The sequence below is a fragment of the Mixophyes fleayi genome, chromosome 2 (genome assembly GCF_038048845.1).
Source record: "Mixophyes fleayi isolate aMixFle1 chromosome 2, aMixFle1.hap1, whole genome shotgun sequence".
Taxonomy (NCBI): Eukaryota; Metazoa; Chordata; class Amphibia; order Anura; family Limnodynastidae; genus Mixophyes; species Mixophyes fleayi.
The window spans coordinates 254,595,360-254,603,375 of NC_134403.1; positions in this window are offsets into that span (position 1 = coordinate 254,595,360).

The following is an 8,016-nucleotide window of genomic DNA, read 5'->3' on the forward strand; positions in this document are numbered from 1 at the left end:
ATTACACCCAAAAATAGTATCTGGACTGCGTAGAGTAGTGGGCACTGGGCACCACAATAAAAAATATATAGAAAACCTTCAACAGGTCTGAATTACACCCAAAAATAGTATCTGGACTGCATAGAGGACTGGCCACTGGCCACCACAATATAATATATAGAAAACCTTCAACAGGTCTGCATTACACCCAAAAATAGTATCTGGACTGCGTAGAGTAGTGGGCACTGGGCACCACAATAAAAAATATATAGAAAACCTTCAACAGGTCTGCATTACACCCAAAAATAGTATCTGGACTGCGTAGAGTAGTGGGCACTGGGCACCACAATAAAATATATAGAAAACCTTCAACAGGTCTGCATTACACCCAAAAATAGTATGTGGACTGCGTAGAGTAGTGGGCACTGGGCACCACAATAAAAAATATATAGAAAACCTTCAACAGGTCTGAATTACACCCAAAAATAGTATCTGGACTGCGTAGAGTAGTGGGCACTGGGCACCACAATAAAATATATAGAAAACCTTCAACAGGTCTGAATTACACCCAAAAATAGTATCTGGACTGCGTAGAATAGTGGGCACTGGGCACCACAATAAAATATATAGAAAACCTTCAACAGGTCTGAATTACACCCAAAAATAGTATCTGGACTGCGTAGAGTAGTGGGCACTGGGCACCACAATAAAATATATAGAAAACCTTCAACAGGTCTGCATTAAACCCAAAAATAGTATCTGGACTGCTTAGAGTAGTGGGCACTGGGCACCACAATAAAAAATATATAGAAAACCTTCAACAGGTCTGAATTACACCCAAAAATAGTATCTGGACTGCGTAGAGTAGTGGGCACTGGGCACCACAATAAAAAATATATAGAAAACCTTCAACAGGTCTGAATTACACCCAAAAATAGTGTCTGGACTGCGTAGAGGACTGGCCACTGGCCACCACAATATAATATATAGAAAACCTTCAACAGGTCTGAATTACACCCAAAAATAGTATCTGGACTGCGTAGAGTAGTGGGCACTGGGCACCACAATAAAATATATAGAAAACCTTCAACAGGTCTGAATTACACCCAAAAGTAGTATCTGGACTGCGTAGAGTAGTGGGCACTGGGCACCACAATAAAATATATAGAAAACCTTCAACAGGTCTGCATTACACCCAAAAATAGTATCTGGACTGCGTAGAGTAGTGGGCACTGGGCACCACAATAAAAAATATATAGAAAACCTTCAACAGGTCTGAATTACACCCAAAAATAGTATCTGGACTGCATAGAGGACTGGCCACTGGCCACCACAATATAATGTATAGAAAACCTTCAACAGGTCTGCATTACACCCAAAAATAGTATCTGGACTGCGTAGAGTAGTGGGCACTGGGCACCACAATAAAAAATATATAGAAAACCTTCAACAGGTCTGCATTACACCCAAAAATAGTATCTGGACTGCGTAGAGTAGTGGGCACTGGGCACCACAATAAAATATATAGAAAACCTTCAACAGGTCTGCATTACACCCAAAAATAGTATGTGGACTGCGTAGAGTAGTGGGCACTGGGCACCACAATAAAAAATATATAGAAAACCTTCAACAGGTCTGAATTACACCCAAAAATAGTATCTGGACTGCGTAGAGTAGTGGGCACTGGGCACCACAATAAAATATATAGAAAACCTTCAACAGGTCTGAATTACACCCAAAAATAGTATCTGGACTGCGTAGAATAGTGGGCACTGGGCACCACAATAAAATATATAGAAAACATTCAACAGGTCTGCATTACACCCAAAAATAGTATCTGGACTGCTTAGAGTAGTGGGCACTGGGCACCACAATAAAAAATATATAGAAAACCTTCAACAGGTCTGAATTACACCCAAAAATAGTATCTGGACTGCGTAGAGGACTGGCCACTGGCCACCACAATATAATATATAGAAAACCTTCAACAGGTCTGCATTACACCCAAAAATAGTATCTGGACTGCGTAGAGTAGTGGGCACTGGGCACCACAATAAAAAATATATAGAAAACCTTCAACAGGTCTGCATTACACCCAAAAATAGTATCTGGACTGCGTAGAGTAGTGGGCACTGGGCACCACAATAAAATATATAGAAAACCTTCAACAGGTCTGAATTACACCCAAAAATAGTATCTGGACTGCGTAGAGTAGTGGGCACTGGGCACCAAAATAAAAAATATATAGAAAACCTTCAACAGGTCTGAATTACACCCAAAAATAGTATCTGGACTGCGTAGAGTAGTGTGCACTGGGCACCACAATAAAAAATATATAGAAAACCTTCAACAGGTCTGAATTACACCCAAAAATAGTATCTGGACTGCGTAGAGGACTGGCCACTGGCCACCACAATATAATATATAGAAAACCTTCAACAGGTATGAATTACACCCAAAAATAGTATCTGGACTGCGTAGAGTAGTGGGCACTGGGCACCACAATAAAATATATAGAAAACCTTCAACAGGTCTGAATTACACCCAAAAGTAGTATCTGGACTGCGTAGAGTAGTGGGCACTGGGCACCACAATAAAATATATAGAAAACCTTCAACAGGTCTGCATTACACCCAAAAATAGTATCTGGACTGCGTAGAGTAGTGGGCACTGGGCACCAAAATAAAAAATATATAGAAAACCTTCAACAGGTCTGAATTACACCCAAAAATAGTATCTGGACTGCGTAGAGTAGTGGGCACTGGGCACCACAATAAAATATATAGAAAACCTTCAACAGGTCTGCATTACACCCACAAATAGTATCTGGACTGCGTAGAGTAGTGGGCACTGGGCACCACAATAAAAAATATATAGAAAACCTTCAACAGGTCTGAATTACACCCAAAAATAGTATCTGGACTGCGTAGAGGACTGGCCACTGTCTACCACAATATAATAAATAGAAAACCTTCAACAGGTCTGAATTACACCCAAAAATAGTATCTGGACTGCGTAGAGTAGTGGGCACTGGGCACCACAAAAAAATATATAGAAAACCTTCAACAGGTCTGAATTACACCCAAAAATAGTATCTGGACTGCGTAGAGTAGTGGGCACTGGGCACCACAATAAAATATATAGAAAACCTTCAACAGGTCTGAATTACACCCAAAAGTAGTATCTGGACTGCGTAGAGTAGTGGGCACTGGGCACCACAATAAAATATATAGAAAACCTTCAACAGGTCTGCATTACACCCAAAAATAGTATCTGGACTGCGTAGAGTAGTGGGCACTGGGCAATACAAAAAAAAATATATAGAAAACCTTCAACAAGTCTTAATTACACCCAAAAATAGTATCTGGACTGCGTAGAGGACTGGCCACTGGCCACGACAATATAATATATAGGAAACCTTCAACAGGTCTGAATTACACCCAAAAATAGTATCTGGACTGCGTAGAGGAGTGGGCACTGGGCACCACAATAAAATATATAGAAAACCTTCAACAGGTCTGAATTACACCCAAAAGTAGTATCTGGACTGTGTAGAGTAGTGGGCACTGGGCACCACAATAAAATATATAGAAAACCTTCAACAGGTCTGAATTACACCCAAAAATAGTATCTGGACTGCGTAGAGTAGTGGGCACTGGGCACCACAATAAAATCTATAGAAAACCTTCAACAGGTCTGCATTACACCCAAAAATAGTATGTGGACTGCGTAGAGTAGTGGGCACTGGGCACCACAATAAAAAATATATAGAAAACCTTCAACAGGTCTGAATTACACCCAAAAATAGTATCTGGACTGCGTAGAGTAGTGGGCACTGGGCACCACAATAAAATATATAGAAAACCTTCAACAGGTCTGAATTACACCCAAAAATAGTATCTGGACTGCGTAGAATAGTGGGCACTGGGCACCACAATAAAATATATAGAAAACATTCAACAGGTCTGCATTACACCCAAAAATAGTATCTGGACTGCTTAGAGTAGTGGGCACTGGGCACCACAATAAAAAATATATAGAAAACCTTCAACAGGTCTGAATTACACCCAAAAATAGTATCTGGACTGCGTAGAGGACTGGCCACTGGCCACCACAATATAATATATAGAAAACCTTCAACAGGTCTGCATTACACCCAAAAATAGTATCTGGACTGCGTAGAGTAGTGGGCACTGGGCACCACAATAAAAAATATATAGAAAACCTTCAACAGGTCTGCATTACACCCAAAAATAGTATCTGGACTGCGTAGAGTAGTGGGCACTGGGCACCACAATAAAATATATAGAAAACCTTCAACAGGTCTGAATTACACCCAAAAATAGTATCTGGACTGCGTAGAGTAGTGGGCACTGGGCACCAAAATAAAAAATATATAGAAAACCTTCAACAGGTCTGAATTACACCCAAAAATAGTATCTGGACTGCGTAGAGTAGTGTGCACTGGGCACCACAATAAAAAATATATAGAAAACCTTCAACAGGTCTGAATTACACCCAAAAATAGTATCTGGACTGCGTAGAGGACTGGCCACTGGCCACCACAATATAATATATAGAAAACCTTCAACAGGTATGAATTACACCCAAAAATAGTATCTGGACTGCGTAGAGTAGTGGGCACTGGGCACCACAATAAAATATATAGAAAACCTTCAACAGGTCTGAATTACACCCAAAAGTAGTATCTGGACTGCGTAGAGTAGTGGGCACTGGGCACCACAATAAAATATATAGAAAACCTTCAACAGGTCTGCATTACACCCAAAAATAGTATCTGGACTGCGTAGAGTAGTGGGCACTGGGCACCAAAATAAAAAATATATAGAAAACCTTCAACAGGTCTGAATTACACCCAAAAATAGTATCTGGACTGCGTAGAGTAGTGGGCACTGGGCACCACAATAAAATATATAGAAAACCTTCAACAGGTCTGCATTACACCCACAAATAGTATCTGGACTGCGTAGAGTAGTGGGCACTGGGCACCACAATAAAAAATATATAGAAAACCTTCAACAGGTCTGAATTACACCCAAAAATAGTATCTGGACTGCGTAGAGGACTGGCCACTGTCTACCACAATATAATAAATAGAAAACCTTCAACAGGTCTGAATTACACCCAAAAATAGTATCTGGACTGCGTAGAGTAGTGGGCACTGGGCACCACAAAAAAATATATAGAAAACCTTCAACAGGTCTGAATTACACCCAAAAATAGTATCTGGACTGCGTAGAGTAGTGGGCACTGGGCACCACAATAAAATATATAGAAAACCTTCAACAGGTCTGAATTACACCCAAAAGTAGTATCTGGACTGCGTAGAGTAGTGGGCACTGGGCACCACAATAAAATATATAGAAAACCTTCAACAGGTCTGCATTACACCCAAAAATAGTATCTGGACTGCGTAGAGTAGTGGGCACTGGGCAATACAAAAAAAAATATATAGAAAACCTTCAACAAGTCTTAATTACACCCAAAAATAGTATCTGGACTGCGTAGAGGACTGGCCACTGGCCACGACAATATAATATATAGGAAACCTTCAACAGGTCTGAATTACACCCAAAAATAGTATCTGGACTGCGTAGAGGAGTGGGCACTGGGCACCACAATAAAATATATAGAAAACCTTCAACAGGTCTGAATTACACCCAAAAGTAGTATCTGGACTGTGTAGAGTAGTGGGCACTGGGCACCACAATAAAATATAAAGAAAACCTTCAACAGGTCTGAATTACACCCAAAAATAGTATCTGGACTGCGTAGAGTAGTGGGCACTGGGCACCACAATAAAATCTATAGAAAACCTTCAACAGGTCTGCATTACACCCAAAAATAGTATCTGGACTGCGTAGAGTAGTGGGCACTGGGCACCACAATAAAAAATATATAGAAAACCTTCAACAGGTATGAATTACACCCATAAATGGTATCTGGACTGCGTAGAGTAGTGGGCACTGGGCACCACAATAAAAAATATATAGAAAACCTTCAACAGGTCTGAATTACACCCAAAAATAGTATCTGGACTGCGTAGAGGACTGGCCACTGGCCACCACAATATAATATATAGAAAACCTTCAACAGGTCTGAATTACACCCAAAAATAGTATCTGGACTGCGTAGAGTAGTGGGCACTGGGCACCACAATAAAATATATAGAAAACCTTCAACAGGTCTGAATTACACCCAAAAGTAGTATCTGGACTGCGTAGAGTAGTGGGCACTGGGCACCACAATAAAATATATAGAAAACCTTCAACAGGTCTGCATTACACCCAAAAATAGTATCTGGACTGCGTAGAGTAGTGGGCACTGGGCACCACAATAAAAAATATATAGAAAACCTTCAACAGGTCTGAATTACACCCAAAAATAGTATCTGGACTGCATAGAGGACTGGCCACTGGCCACCACAATATAATATATAGAAAACCTTCAACAGGTCTGCATTACACCCAAAAATAGTATCTGGACTGCGTAGAGTAGTGGGCACTGGGCACCACAATAAAAAATATATAGAAAACCTTCAACAGGTCTGCATTACACCCAAAAATAGTATCTGGACTGCGTAGAGTAGTGGGCACTGGGCACCACAATAAAATATATAGAAAACCTTCAACAGGTCTGCATTACACCCAAAAATAGTATGTGGACTGCGTAGAGTAGTGGGCACTGGGCACCACAATAAAAAATATATAGAAAACCTTCAACAGGTCTGAATTACACCCAAAAATAGTATCTGGACTGCGTAGAGTAGTGGGCACTGGGCACCACAATAAAATATATAGAAAACCTTCAACAGGTCTGAATTACACCCAAAAATAGTATCTGGACTGCGTAGAATAGTGGGCACTGGGCACCACAATAAAATATATAGAAAACCTTCAACAGGTCTGAATTACACCCAAAAATAGTATCTGGACTGCGTAGAGTAGTGGGCACTGGGCACCACAATAAAATATATAGAAAACCTTCAACAGGTCTGCATTAAACCCAAAAATAGTATCTGGACTGCTTAGAGTAGTGGGCACTGGGCACCACAATAAAAAATATATAGAAAACCTTCAACAGGTCTGAATTACACCCAAAAATAGTATCTGGACTGCGTAGAGGACTGGCCACTGGCCACCACAATATAATATATAGAAAACCTTCAACAGGTCTGCATTACACCCAAAAATAGTATCTGGACTGCGTAGAGTAGTGGGCACTGGGCACCACAATAAAAAATATATAGAAAACCTTCAACAGGTCTGCATTACACCCAAAAATAGTATCTGGACTGCGTAGAGTAGTGGGCACTGGGCACCACAATAAAATATATAGAAAACCTTCAACAGGTCTGCATTACACCCACAAATAGTATCTGGACTGCGTAGAGTAGTGGGCACTGGGCACCACAATAAAAAATATATAGAAAACCTTCAACAGGTCTGAATTACACCCAAAAATAGTATCTGGACTGCGTAGAGGACTGGCCACTGTCTACCACAATATAATAAATAGAAAACCTTCAACAGGTCTGAATTACACCCAAAAATAGTATCTGGACTGCGTAGAGTAGTGGGCACTGGGCACCACAAAAAAATATATAGAAAACCTTCAACAGGTCTGAATTACACCCAAAAATAGTATCTGGACTGCGTAGAGTAGTGGGCACTGGGCACCACAATAAAATATATAGAAAACCTTCAACAGGTCTGAATTACACCCAAAAGTAGTATCTGGACTGCGTAGAGTAGTGGGCACTGGGCACCACAATAAAATATATAGAAAACCTTCAACAGGTCTGCATTACACCCAAAAAAAGTATCTGGACTGCGTAGAGTAGTGGGCACTGGGCAATACAAAAAAAAATATATAGAAAACCTTCAACAAGTCTTAATTACACCCAAAAATAGTATCTGGACTGCGTAGAGGACTGGCCACTGGCCACGACAATATAATATATAGGAAACCTTCAACAGGTCTGAATTACACCCAAAAATAGTATCTGGACTGCGT